Source organism: Patagioenas fasciata, chromosome W, assembly GCF_037038585.1.
Source record: "Patagioenas fasciata isolate bPatFas1 chromosome W, bPatFas1.hap1, whole genome shotgun sequence".
Classification (NCBI taxonomy): Eukaryota; Metazoa; Chordata; class Aves; order Columbiformes; family Columbidae; genus Patagioenas; species Patagioenas fasciata.
The window spans coordinates 60,788,433-60,803,402 of record NC_092559.1 but is presented as its reverse complement, the minus strand read 5'-3'; the positions used below and the strand labels follow the sequence as shown (position 1 = coordinate 60,803,402).

Below are 14,970 nucleotides of genomic sequence, written 5' to 3'. Positions count from 1 at the left end.
GCTCCCTCAGCCTTTCTTCATAAGGGAGGTGCTCCACTCCCTTAATCATCTTTGTTGCCCTACGCTGGACCCTCTCCAGCAGTTCCCTGTCCTTCTTGAACTGAGGGGCCCAGAACTGGACACAATATTCCAGATGGGGTCTCACCAGGGCGGAGTAGAGGGGAAGGAGGACCTCTCTCGATCTACTGACCACTCCCCTTGTAATACACCCGAGGATGCCATTGGCCTTCCTGGCCACAAGGGCACAGTGCTGGCTCATGGTCATCCTGTTGTCCACCAGGACCCCCAGGTCCCTTTCCCCTACACTGCTCTCTAATATGTAATTTCCCAACCTATACTGGAACCTGGGGTTGTTCCTGCCCAGATGCAGGACTCTACACTTTCCCTTGTTAAATTTCATCAGGTTATTCCCCACCCAACTCTCCAGCCTGTCCAGGTCCCACTGGATGGCAGCACAGCCTTCTGGCATGTCAGCCACTCCTCCCAGCTTAGTGTCATCAGCAAACTTGCTGATAGTACACTCAATTCCCTCGTCCAAATCGTTAATGAATACATTGAATAATATTGGCCCCAGTACTGACCCCCGAGGCACTCCATTAGATACTGGCCTCCAACTGGACTCCGCACCATTGACCACCATTCTCTGGCTTCTCTCTTTAAGCCAGTTTGCAACCCACCTCACTACTCTATTGTCTAGACCACACCTCCTCAATTCAGCTGTGAGGATGCCGTGAGAGACTGTGTCAAAGGCTTTACTGAAGTCAAGGTAGACCACATCCACCGCTCTGCCATCATCCATCCACCTTGTTACATTCTCATAAAAGGCTATGAGGTTGGTCAAGCATGACTTACCCTTGGTAAAGCCATGCTGACTGCCCCTAATGACCCTCTTATCCCTGATATGCCTTGAGATGACACCAAGGATAAGCTGTTCCATTACTTTCCCAGGGACAGAGGTGAGGCTGACCGGTCTATAATTACCCGGGTCCTCCCTCCTGCCCTTTTTGAAGACTGGAGTGACATTTGCTTTCCTCCAATCCTCAGGCACCTCTCCCATTTCTCAAGACTTGGCAAAAATGATGGTGAGTGGTCCAGCAATGACTTCAGCCAGCTCCCTCAGCACCCGCGGATGCACCCCATCTGGACCCATGGATTTATGGATGTCCAGACTATTTAATTGCTCCCTAACCCAGTCCTCATCGACTAAAGCAAACTCCTCTGTTGACCTGGCTTCATCCGGGGTCTCAGGGGTACGGGGCTCCCCAGGACAGCCTCCAGCAGAGTAGACAGAGACAAAGGCGGCATTCAGCAATTCTGCCTTGTCTGTGTCTTCCACCACCAGGGCACCCACCTCATTCATCAGTGGGCCTACATTGCCTCTGGTATTAGTTTTATCTGCTATGTATTTGAAAAAGTTCTTTTTGCTGTCCTTGACCCCTCTCGCCAGCTGTAATTCTAAGGAGGCCTTGGCTATCCTAGCTGCCTTCCTACATCCTCTAAGAGCAGCCTTATATTCCTCCCAAGTGGCCAGCCCCTGCTTCCATGACCTGTAAACTCTCCTCTTCTGCTTGAGCATACTCAACAGATCCCTATTCAACCACACAGGCCTCCTGGCTCCCTTCCTTGACTTCCTACGTGCGGGGATGCTCTGATCCTGAGCATGGAAGAAGCAATCTCTGAATGCGATCCAGCTCTCTTGGGCCCCTTTTCCTTCAAGCAGTCTTGCCCATGCCCCAGCAATTGCTTGAAAAGGCCAAAGTTAGCCCTGCCAAAGTCCAGGGTTGCAATTCTACTTGCTATTCTGTTCCTGCCACACGAGATGCTGAACTCCACCATCTCGTGGCCACTGCAACCCAGGCAGCCCTCAACCTTTACTGCTTCGACCAGACCCTCTTTGTTAGTGAGGATGAGATCCAGCAGTGCACCTCTCCTAGTTGGCTCCTCCACCATCTGCATGAGGAAGTTATCATCAATGCACTGGAGGAACCTTCTGGACTGTGGCTGGCTGGCTGAATGATCCTTCCAGCAAACATCAGGGAAGTTAAAATCACCCACAACAACCAGGGCCTGTGACTGTGAGGCCACTCTCAGCTGTGCATAGAAGGCCTCATCAACTTCCTCAGCCTGATCTGGTGGCCTATAATAGACACCTACAACCGTATCACCCCTGCCAGCCTGCCCCTTGATCCTGACTCATACACTCTCAACTCGTTCCTCATCCACTCCTGGGCAGAATTTAGTACGTTGCAGTTGCTCTCTCACAGAGAGAGCAACTCCACCACCATGCCTGGCTGGCCTGTCTTTCCTGAAAAGGGCGTAGCCATCCATGACCACATTCCAGTCATGTGAACTGTCCCACCACGTTTCTGTAATTGCCACCAGGTCATAATCTCCCGACCGAACATAGGATTCTTACTCCTCCTGCTTATTCCCCATGCTGCGCGCATTGGTGTACAGGCATTTCAGGGAGCGAGCAGAGCACGCCAATTTCTCCCTAGGGGCACAGGAGGCCATCCGGTCCTCATCCGTTTTAGAATGCTGCCCCACTGGGGCAAGCCCAGCTACAACCCCATCCCCCTTCGAGCCTAGTTTAAAGCTCTCCAAATGAGCCCAGCTAATTCCTGCCCCAGCATCCTTTTGCCCCTGCGAGATAAGCCTTTCCCGCGTAACACTGTCCAGACTGGAGTCTTATAAAACCAGCCATTATCAAAAAAACCAAAGCCCTGCCTGTAGCACCAGTCTTGGAGCCAACCATTTAGAGATTGAATTTTCCCATTCCACCCCACATCGTCACTTGAAGATGGAAGGAGTGAAGAGAAGATCTCTTGAGCCCCTGAGTCTTTCACCATCCTTCCCAAGACCTTGAAATTGTTCTTCATTCCCCTCAGACTACGGGAAGCAGCTTCCTCCCCATCTGTCTGGAAGACCAGCAGCGGGCAGTAGTCTGTCGGGTGCACCAGTCTGGGGAGCTCTCTAGCAATATCCTTGATCCGGGCTCCAGGTAGACTACAGACTTCCCTAAGATGAGGGTCAACCCTGCATATTGGGCCCTCTGTTCCTTTCAGAAGGGAATTTCCTATTACAATCACCCTTCTTTCTTTCTCATCAGAGGCAGTCTTAAGTTGTGTAGTCAACTGCCTCTTCCTACGTGATCTTGTAGGCAGGCTTGGCACCACCTCCTCACCTACCTCTTCTTCAAGATCCAGGGCCTCAAACCTATTACGGAGGGGCACCTGGGGAGGCGAAGCAGGCAGGGAGGGGGGCTGCCCGTGATACCGAACTGGAATACGCTTCCAACCCTCGTCTTCTTTTAGGTCACTTACCTCTGCCCGAGAGTGACAAGGGTGGGTGTTGGGAGGTGGCAGGACTCGACAGAGTTGTTAATGGAGAGTCCGTTTTAGCGTAGCATGACTAGGCCTCTAAGGCCTTAGCATAGCTACTTAGCTAAAGTGTGTACGTGACAGACGTGGCAAGGGCATAGTGCCCTTGACTGAGATAAGGAAGCTACAGAGTAAACATTGCGGTCAAAAGAATGTGCGGTATGAGGAACAGTTTCAACAAAGCCAGGAACTAGGGGAGGGATCAACATTTAGAGAAAGAACAAATAGAGTATAAGTATATAGAATATTCAAGTAGTTAATTACGGGATTGTTTAAATATCACGGTAGCTGCGCAATAAAGTTGAAGTCTACTTATCACTCCCATGGAGTCGGCTGTATTCTTCCGCTGATCCGCCGGGCCTCAAGAAACTACCCTGTTTCTCCCCTGCATTTGGCGCCCGAACAGGGACCCGACGGACAGCCAGGACAGAGATGCTGGGAGCAGCTACCAGCGGGCAAGAGCGATGGATGTGTTGAGTGTCCTAAGTTGACTCAGGAGCCTGACAGCGAGGAACTTAAGCAAGGCGTCCTCCGCTTGTCGTCTCTGCAGGGCTACAGGCACGCTTAAGAGCTGCAGGATATCGCCACGTAGGCAGGTAATAAATTTCTTTTATTATGGATTCGGAAGTAGCCCTGGACTTATTACAGCGCTTTTTGGAAAAGCGGGGAGTAGAGCCTAGTTGCCTAAAGCATCTAGCTGGCCTAGTAGCAACAGGCAGGCTCAAAGGGTTTTTTAAGGACCCCGATTTGCTGTTTGATGTAGAAGAATGGAGACGTACGGACGTTCCGCGGATAAATTTTGTTGAAGAAGGCCCCGGGAAAGGTGAGCGGCTGGGAGCAGGAGGAGGGAAGACTGAAGTTATGGGGCAGAATATATCCTCTGAGGAAGAAGCTATAGTTAAAATCCTCCTGCATATTCTCTCTATGAGAGGACTTAAATATAAAGAAAGTAGCATACGTAGACTGTTGGTTTGGTGTAGAACTAACGGCTACCCGACAGAAGCTGAGAAAGCTTTTAAAATTGAACTTTGGGATGATACAGGGCAGAAATTATGGGATAAGGTTAGCGATGGAGATAAAAAAGCTAAATCATTAGCGACTACATGGAAGCTTATAATTTCCACCTTAAAAGAATTTAAGGCTGAGCGGGCTGCGGTTACTGGAATTTTTGCAGCGTTACAGCCTGATAAGAACTCTAAAAATAACTGTGAAGCTTACCCAGTTCGTGTTTTCAATACCCTCCTTACTCCATCCCCTGTTGTGCCTTCGGCGCCCCCGATGATACAACAGTCTGGGGCAGAGGGAGGAAAATTACCGAGTGGATGGCCTCCTGTACCATCACACGACCCTGGAGAGACCAAGAAGTCCAAAGAACTGGAGTCAGATAATTTGTCAAAAGGACTGGTGAAAGTTGAGAATGCTAAAGTCGTAAATAAGTGTAATATCAATTCTTTTACTGATTTGTGTCCGCCTTCACCGCTTTCTCTCCTTCTAACTCCTACAAGAGAACAGAAGGAGTCGCCGGATAAGAACTGGGCAAAAGAACTGTGTGAAAGATCAGATCAGCTATTAGCGAGTGAATCCAACAGTCAGCAATATCAAGCTATGAGAGAGGTGCCTGAAACCAACAAAGCAGCCAAATCATTTGCAACTATTAATCAGGGTCCCAATGAGAATTACATGCAATTTATTGACCACCTTCAAGAGACCATCAATAAGCAGGTTGAAAACTTAGAAGTTAAGGAAGCACTGGTGTTGAAATTAGCAGTAGAGAATGCTAATGTTTGCTATCAGCATGTTATTTGCGAGTTTTACAGTACATATTAGGTGTTCCTGTGTACCGTCTCTCTGAAAATCAAGCAGCTTGTCAGGAATGTGAGTTAATTGTTTCACTAGTTGTTTTTAAGTGCGCCATAAAACCTTCTGCCTGCTCTTCCCACTCAGGCTGCAAGCAGCCCTTTGCTTCCCCCCCGCCTCCCCCCCCCCCCCCCCCAAGGTTTTTACTTGCAAGATGGGGTCAGGAATGATTGTTTTCAGTTGTGTTCCTAAAAAATCGGTATTGGGAGGTGTTTTGAAACATAGGAAAGCACTCGGACAAGAAATCATTAAATCTTTTCAGACAGTTTTTTTTTACAGGCGGGGCGATTTGAACTTCAACAACCTGAGAGAGACTTAACTGATAACACACAGGTCAGAAAACTTGTTAAAGTCTGCAAGATGCTTTCCTTATTAACCTGTTTTCTTTGTGGGTATCTGTTTAATCATGTTGCAATTTTGATAGGTCTTTGTTATATGATACGATAAGTTCACAGTCTGTTAAATCATGAGATTCCGTTGACTCAAAATGTGCATTTTGTGAAACTAGTGGGTGATCTGAATTGGGTCCGGACCATTTGTGGGATCACTAATGACAGGGATATCAAATTCTCCTACTGGTCAGGCCTTGGTAGAAAGGATGAATCGAACTCTCAAGCATCAGCTTGACAAACAAAAAGGGGGAACTGACTGTACTACTCCACATGACAGACTAAGCAAAGCATTATATGTCTTGAACTTTTTACGCCTTCCGCAAGGGTTCGACATTCCACCTATGATTCGTCATGGAACAAGCTTAAAAGGACACTTGACAGACCTTAGAGAAAATCAATGTCAGGTCAAAATACGCAATGGAGTTACTGGTGAATGGGAGGGTCCTTTCCAATTAATAACTTGGGGAAAGGGTTATGCTTGTGTCATTACAGACCAAGGATCAAAATGGATTCCTGCGAAATGGACTCGGCCATATATCGCCTCTGCGTCATCCTCTGCACCTGCGGACTCCTCATAGCTAGCCCTCCAATCTTGAAGAACGATAATGTATGGGTAACGTGAGCAAATAGAACGGGTAACATGGACTTTTGCCTTAGTCTTGCCTCAGCAAGGGACCCGTTTCGAACATGCTTGATTGGTGTACCCATAGATAGCGATGAGTTACCCAGCAAATTAGCAGGATGGTTTAATGAGACTGCCTATAGCAACTGTATACAGAATTGTACTGGTCAACTTAGGAATAGTAGTTGTAGTCTGCCTTTTGTTAATGCTTCTTGCAAACTAGAATGTATGTTACTCGCTTTAAATAGTAGTGTAAGCTCGCCGCAAGAATTAGACCTATTAGTATCTATGAGTCCAGCCACAGAAATTGTAAATGTCACCGCTGATAATAGTAGGACTTGTTTTTCTAATAGCGATTGTAGTTCTTATATTCTGCTTATTTTCTTGTTTGCAGCATATTTGTATGCAATTTATTGAAAAAAGCCTCTCTAGTAAAGCATTGATGATATTAAAAGAAAAAGGGGGAGATGTTGGGAAGTGGCAGGACTCGACAGAGTTGTTAATGGAGAGTCCGTTTTAGCGTAGCATGACTAGGCCTCTAAGGCCTTAGCATAGCTACTTAGCTAAAGTGTGTACGTGACAGACGTGGCAAGGGCATAGTGCCCTTGACTGAGATAAGGAAGCTACAGAGTAAACATTGCGGTCAAAAGAATGTGCGGTATGAGGAACAGTTTCAACAAAGCCAGGAACTAGGGGAGGGATCAACATTTAGAGAAAGAACAAATAGAGTATAAGTATATAGAATATTCAAGTAGTTAATTACGGGATTGTTTAAATATCACGGTAGCTGCGCAATAAAGTTGAAGTCTACTTATCACTCCCATGGAGTCGGCTGTATTCTTCCGCTGATCCGCCGGGCCTCAAGAAACTACCCTGTTTCTCCCCTGCAGGTGGGGCTGTCTCAGGACCTCCGCCTCTGTCCGAGAGGGCAGGAGGTCCATCTCCTTTTGGGGGGTACCTCCCTGGGGCCTTTCCGACTGGCACGTCAGGGTGTTACTCCACCAGTCGATCTCCCTTTCGCACTCCCTGATGGACCTCAGCGTCTCAACCTCCTCCTTAAGTTTCCCAACCATGTCGAGCAGATCTTGCACCTACTCGCACCTCACACAAGTAGAGTGCTGGCCTCCCTACCCCGGCAGCAGCAGGCTCTGGCACTCCCTGCAGCCAGAGACCTGAACAGCCACCGTTCGGGACAGAACCTCAGTCTGCGTTGTCACAGTCTTTTTGAGACAAGCTCTCCTTCTGGAGGCGACCATGGTCATCAGCAGTCTGGGATGCTGGCAATAAGTTGGAGGGAATGACAAGCAACAAGTGCACCCTGCTGCACAAGCTGCCACACCCGCTGCACAGGCTGGTTGCTCCTCTCTGCACTTGGTGGGCAGCGACTAGTCTCTGCCGTCTCAAAGGCTTTTTCAAGGCAAGGGGAGGGGGTGTGGTCGCCGTCACCGTGGGAACGCCCCCCGCCACGTTAGCCGCTGTCTCGCAATGGCTGCTGGGGCTTCTGGGGGGATCAGGACCGCCGGGAATCACGCTATCCCTGTACGTTTTCCTCTGAGCTTTCTAATCTCGGCTAAACCTCATACTCGGCTGAACCTCGCCGGCTCTGGCTCTCGCTGCGCTGGCTCCGATCAGCTGACTGAATGCTAGTCCCGAGTTCCAGCCCATTTTTTCTACCTCTCATGACTGGTTCATTAACAAATTAGGCTGTTTTTTCTTCCTCCTGTAGGTAGCAGTTTTACATCTAAAGAGGAGTTACCTGCAAAATCTTGTCACAACTGCAAAGTGCAGCAAGATGGGACCTGCCATGCACATCCCTTTAGAAATGCTAAGTATTAGCAGTATTTGGCCCCCAAACCATAAAACTTCTGCACGCAAAAGGAGACTGCTAGGGCCACAAAGTCACCCTGCAAACATGGAGATGGCAATAGCAGGTGTCAAGTACACCTGAGGACTTGTACACACTGCCCCTTTTCTTTTTTCATGTTAGTCCATGTAAAAAGGGAGTCTCCATCTTCTTTGTAGCCATCCTTTAAATAGTTGAACATGGTGAGAAGGTCTTCCCTAAGCTTTCTTTTCTCAAAGCTGAACAAACCCAGTTCTCTCAGTCTTTCCTCATATGCCAGGCTTCCCAATCCTCTGATCTTCTTTGTGGCCCTTCTCTGGACCCTCTCCAACATGTCCACATCATTTTTGTACAGCAGGGACCAAAACTGAACACAGTATTCCAGGTGTGGCCTGAAAAGTGCTGAGTAGAGTGAGATAATGATTTATTTCTACCTGCTGGTGATGTTCTTGCTAATGCAGCCCAGCATCTTGATGGCCATCTCAGCTACAGCAGCATACTGTTCATGCTGACGTTGTTGTCCCCCAAGACCCCCAGGTCCCTTTCCACATAGGTGCTCCCCAGCCAGGTAGATCCCAGCCTGTGCCGCACTTCAGAAGAGTGCATAGCCCGGAGAAGGTTAAGGAAGTCAATGATGCCTAATGTTAACACCTTTTCTCTTTTTTTGGCTTTGTAAAAGATAAACATTTCAAACTTCAATCTGTGGTTCCAGCAGTGCTTTGGGAACACTGCAGTAGGCCCACAAAAATTTCTAAAGCTGTATCACCATTTACCGCAGGGTGACACTAAACCATGGCAGATGCTCTCTGTTAACCCCCCGAGAAAAGGGAGAGAGAGAGACTTGCTGTGTACACATACGCAGGCACGTCGCAAGAAGAGCCAGAGGCCACGAATGCATTTGCAAAGAGCAAGTTTTATTTTAGTTGCCTCTCTACTGGGGGATCTCCAAAGCCACACCTAAGCTCCCAGGCAGAGGTGACACAAGTGGGGACACAGGTGCTGGTAAGTTCAGCCCTGCTGGAAGATCACTGGGCCTGCTGAGCTCACCTGTATTTCAAGGCTTCAGGCAGGCACAGCCTCCTGCTCTTTCTCACAACAAAGCCATAGTGATAAGGTGCCTAGAGTTTCTCACAGGCCTATGTTATCTAACACAGAGGTTCTACGCATCAAGCACACAAGGTCAGTAAAACAATTAGTGTGATGTATGTGCTTTTTCTACAGACAGGTGCAAGTCACTTGAGCCTATTTACATTTAAGTAACCTCCTCACCAAATCTTCTACTATGTCCCCATACACTTGCAAATTGGAAAAGTTAAAGTGTTTTACTAATACTACTAATAAATAAAGAAAATAATAGAAAATACACAAAACCACTCTCTAATTTCCCAGGGTAGCACAGCATTGCCCATGGTGGAACTGGTGTTGCTCTGGTGGTTGCAAGGCAGGCTCCCAAAGTCCTGGGCTGGACTCCACAGTAAACCAGACCTGTATTCAGAGCTGCAGGGTCTGGAACCAAGTCTCACATCACAAACACGACAAGCAGAGTCCTCTTCAGATGCCAGCCACGGTCAAAGAGAGCCAAATGCTTGTGATCTCCTACTTTTATAGGGAGGCTCATGATGTGTTCCATTTCTCTTAAGCTGATCCTGCAGAAGGACATCTTAATAGCTGTGACTTGGGCCTGTGACCATATAGAGCAATGCTACACAACCCAGCAACAAAGCTATTATACCAACTTTATCCCAACTTCCCAAGATGATGTTTTGCACATAAACACTTACAAGAAGCATCAACCCCCCAAAAAAGCATTACTGAATTCAACCAAGTGAGCAAACAATACAAGATACAACATCCTTCAAATCAAAAACAAACTGCAATCTACTTTATCATCACCAAATGACCTGTAAAGCACACAGATCTATATTTGGAGTCCAATGTTCTCTCATTTGCACTACCCAGAAAGCTGTTTAGGTAAACTGTCAGAGACAACTCTTAACCCTTCTTTCTCTTGCCCCACATTGGGTGCCAATAAATCTGTCACCATTTACTACAGGGCAAAACTAATCCATGGCAGATGCTCTCTGTTAACCCCCCACCCTCCTCACTAAGGAAAGGTAATAGAAGGAAAAGGGAGAGAGACTTGCAAGTCAGAAAAGTTAAAAATGCTTCACTAATGCTTTTAATAAATAGAGAAAACAATACAAAATATACAAAACCACTCATGAATTTCCCAAACTACTGCAGCATTGCCCACAGCAGAGCCAGCATTGCTCCAGCAGTTGCAGAGCAGGCTCCCAAAATCCTGGGCAGGACTCCACAGTAAACTGGACCTGGATTCAGACCAGCAGGGTCTAGAACCAGGCCTTGGATCACAGGCACAACAGGCAAGATTCTCTCCAGACACCAGCCACAACTAAAGAAAGAAAAAATCCCCATCATCTCCCACTTTTACAAGGTATATAACATGTATGGGATAGAATACTTAGTTGGTCAATTTTAGTCACCTGTTCTGTATGCCCCTCCCTCTACTCTAATTACTCCAATTCTTTCCCTGACTACTTGGAGGGCCAGTAATAGGCCACAGCTGGTGGCATTTACTGTTCCACTGCTCCCAGCAGCTGCAGCCAAATTCAGAAAAGTGCAATTACTTAGAAGAACTTAGCTGAAAGGAAAATTCACTAAAAGAGAAACTGGTCTTGTTTTTAACAAAACTAGCACAAGCTGGGCCAAGCAGAGATAATGTTTTTCAGCAGGAATAACATAATGCCATAAAAGAAGACTCTGATGTAATGCATATCTCAAAAATTGGAGTAAATTTCCATTACAAAGCCTTTAAGGGAGGTACTTCGAGAGAGCCAGTATGGCTTCATCAAGGGCAAGTCCTCCCTGACTAACCTAGTGGCCTTCTATGATGGATTAACTACATCAGTGGACAAAGGAAGGGCTACAGATGTCATCTGTCTGGACTTCTGTTGTCACTGTTTACTGCAGGGCAACTGTGTAAACTGTGGCAGATGCTCTCTGTTAACCCCCTGCCCTCCCCACTAAGGAAAGGTAACAGGAGAAAAAGGGAGAGAGACTTGCAAGTTGGAAAAAAGTTAAAAATGCTTTACTAATGCTACTAATAAATAGAGAAAACAATACAAAAATACATAAAACCAATCTTGAATTTCCTGGGGCAGCACAACACTGCTGCGGTGGAGCTGGTGTTGCTCTGGCAGCTGCAGTGCCACACCTGAAAGTCCTGGGCTGGACTCCACAGCAAACCAGAACTGGATTCAGGGATGCAGGGTCTGGAACCAGGCCTTGGATTACAGGCAAAACAGGCAGAATCCCCTTCAGATGCCAGCCATGGTTAAAGAGAGTGAGGCCCTTGTGAGGATGTTTCAGGTGGATGGGATGGAATACTTAGTCAATTTTGGTCACCTGTTCTGTTTGCCCCTCCTTGCAAATACTTGCTGGTGAGATGGGGATCCAGTTCTGTGTTCCTGACCTCGTCTTTGCTGTCTGTGACTGTTAGGGTAAGTAATTTAACCTATTTTCTCACATGGGAGCTCTCATACTTCCAGAGCTAAGTTATCTAAGTGCCCTGAAAACTAATTCTTGTATAAGGACTGGAGCATTTAGAACCTATTTTGGCTTTTCTCATTTGCCTTCATGCATACTTAGATACCTACTCACCTTGTCCCAGCTGATTTGAACTTGGCAACCAGGTTTACATTGGCAAAGGAGGCATTGTGTGATTTAAGTCTATGGCAGCCAGTACCCAGCTGCACTGTGAAATTGCCTCACTGCTGACATCAGTTGTCCTGAAACCATGCTGAAAACAACATACCTACTAGTGTCAGCCATGCAGGCCTAATTTTGGTAAGAGTTGAGGAAAGAGAAGTACAGGACCGAGTTTATGATATATGTACAACTGCAAACGGAGTGCAATGGATTGCGCATCACATCTAATCAGCACAGAGAAAGTCAGAGATTAACAAAACTGCGTTTGTGCAGTATGAACAAGCCCAGGATGCCCAGAAGCCTTGAGCATTCAGTAATACTGCTGGCCTGTTCACCCACATCCCATATCTTTTCACCTATTGCTACCACTCCAACCAAAACAGTGCCAGCACACAGACCTAGCCTGCTATCTTTTGTCACAGAGGTGTACTTCTGTGTAGCCAATTTAGTGCTTGTATCCTGCTAACGTGCTGTCAGCAGTGAGTCCATTGCTTTGTGCACCTAATTAATCTCAACAGCTATGTTACACAGCACTGAGTGACACATCTTGCCTTGTGCAAAAGTGACTTGCGTTTATGAATAACCCCTGAGACTTTCAATGGCATTGGTACAGAATGACGGGAGAAGCTTACCTCCTATTGTGACCTGTTATTTCGTGGAGAATAATCTCTGTTAAGCTAGCAGATGATGGAAAATAAGTGGGGCAGCACTCTAGTATTGAAGAAGACTGGGAGGCCCCCCATCCCCCTAAGGTGAAATCAGTGTGCCCAACTCGCTCCCTGAAATGCCTGTACACCAATGTGCGCAGCATGGGGAATAAGCAGGAGGAGTTAGAAACCTGTGTTCAGTCAGGAGATTATGATCTGGTGGCAATTACAGAGACATGGTGGGACAGTTCACATGACTGGAATGTGGTCATGGATGACTATGTCCTTCTCAGGAAAGACAGGCCAGCAAGGCGAGGTGGTGGAGTTGCTCTTTACGTGCAAGAGCAACTACAATGTATTGAGTAATGTCCAGGGGCGCATGAGGAGCGAGTTGAGAGTCATTGCTAGGCCACTCTCCATCGTCTTTGCTAAGTTGTTGAGAACGGGAGAGGTGCCTGAGGACTGGAGGAAAGCAAATGTCACTCCAGTCCTCAAAAAGTGCAAGAAGGAGGACCCAGGTAACTATAGACCGGTCAGCCTGACCTCCATCCCTGGGAAAGTGATGGAACAACTTATCCTTGGTGCCATCTCAAGGCATATCAAGGATAAGAGGGTCATTAGGGGCAGTTAACATGGCTTCACCAAGAGGAAGTCGTGCTTAACCAACCTCATAGCCTTTTATGAGGACATAACCAGGTGGATAGATGATGGTAAAGCAGTGGATGTGGTCTATCTTGATTTCAGTAAAGCATTTGACACAGCCTCCCACAGTATCCTCACAGCTAAACAGAGGAAGTGTGGTCTGGATGATTGGGTAATGAGGTGGACTGTGAACTGGCTGAAGGAAAGAAACCATATTCTATCCCCATGTGCCACTCGGTGGAAGGAGGTATAGAATTCAGGGGTGAAGTTGAGCCAGGGAAGGGGGGAGAGGTGTTTTAAGATTTTATTTTTATTTCTCATTATCCTACTCTGATTTGATTGGTAATAAATTAAATTATTTTCCCCAAGTTGAGTCTGTTTTGCCTGTGACAGTAATTGCTGAGTGACCTCCCTGTCCTTATCTTGACCCACGAGCCTTCTGTTATATTTTCTCTCCTCTGTCCAGCTGAGGAAGGCAAGTGATAGCACAGGTGGTGGGCACCTACCGGCCAGCCAAGGTTAACCTACCATAGTCCTTTTGGCACTCAAGTGGGACATGAAGAATTTGAGATAAGAATAGTAATTGGGACAGGTGACAGGCAAAACATGGACAGAACAATGTTAGAGAGAGCAGAATAATTGTGGGGAATTTCTGTTGTAATTGTGGCAAAGGATTGAGGGATGTGTATATAAATTGTACACTTTTGACAGTGCTATGATGATGTTATTTTGATTTTGATGTGGGGAATTATTTTTGTTGATTTAAGTGAAATTCATTAAGATTGTATACTGTGTGATGAATGTGTATTTTAATGATAATTCTTAAATATGTGATTCACAGAGGCAAGGGGTGGAATGTGCTGGATTTGTGTAGCAAGGTTTTAGTAGCAGAGGTGCTACAGGGGTGGCTTCTGTGAGAAGCTTCCCCCATGTCCAACATAGCTAATGCCAGCTGGCTCCAAGATGGACCTGCCACTGGCCAAAGCTGAGTCACTCAGCAACAAAGATGGCACCTCTGTGATAACATATTTAAGAAGGGGCAAAAATGCTGTGCACCAGCAGCCAGAAGAGAGGAGTGAGAATATATGAGAGAAACATCTCTGTAGAGGCCAAGGTCAGTGAAGGAGGAGGGGGAGGAGGTGCAGCCCATGGTGAAGACCACAATGAGGCAGGCTGTCCCCCTGTAGCCCATGGAGGTCCACAGTGGAGCAGATATCCACCTGCATCCCATGGATAACATCATGCTGGAGCAGGTGGATGTGCCCTAAGAAAGCTGTGACCCTTGGAGACCCCGTGCTGGAGCAGGCTCCTGGCAGAGGCTGTGGACCCATGAAGAGAGAGGAGCCCATGCTGGAGCAGGTTTGCTGGCAGGACTTGTGACCCTGTGGGGGAACCACACTGGAGCAGTCTGTTCCTGAAGGACTGCACCCTGTGGAAGGCACTCATGCTGGAGCAGTTCATGAAGAACTGCAGCCCATGGAAAGGATTCACATTGGAGTAGTTCAAGGGGACTGTCTCCTGTGGATGGGACCACACACTAGAGCAGGGGAAGAGGTACCAGGTATAAATACCAGGTACCAGTATAAGTTGGGGAATGACCTGTTGGAGAGCAGTGTAGGGGAAAGGGACCTGAGGGTCCTGGTGGACAGCAGGATGACCATGAGCCAGCACTGTGCCCTTGTGGCCAAGAAGGCCAATGGCATCCTGGGGTGTATTAGAAGGGGTGTGGTTAGTAGGTCCAGAGAGGTTCTCCTCCCCCTCTACTCTGCCCTGGTGAGGCCGCACCTGGAATATTGTGTCCAGTTCTGGGCCCCTCGGTTCAAGAAGGACAGGGAACTGCTGGAGAGAGTCCAGCGCA

The 14,970-nt window shown here is 47.3% G+C and overlaps 1 long non-coding RNA gene across 4 annotated transcripts; it reads left to right on the top strand.

Annotated features, from left to right (window-relative positions):
* Positions 1–3,348: 3,348 nt before the first annotated feature.
* On the top strand, positions 3,349–7,068 carry LOC136114575 (uncharacterized). 4 transcript variants are annotated; one of them, XR_011736271.1, is made up of 2 exons: positions 3,349–3,976; positions 5,517–7,068. It is a non-coding gene; the product is annotated as an uncharacterized lncRNA (long non-coding RNA). The 4 variants fall into 4 exon arrangements; XR_011736272.1 differs by having other exon boundaries at positions 5,504–7,068; XR_011736270.1 differs by having other exon boundaries at positions 3,349–4,203.
* The last annotated feature ends 7,902 nt before the right edge of the window (positions 7,069–14,970 follow it).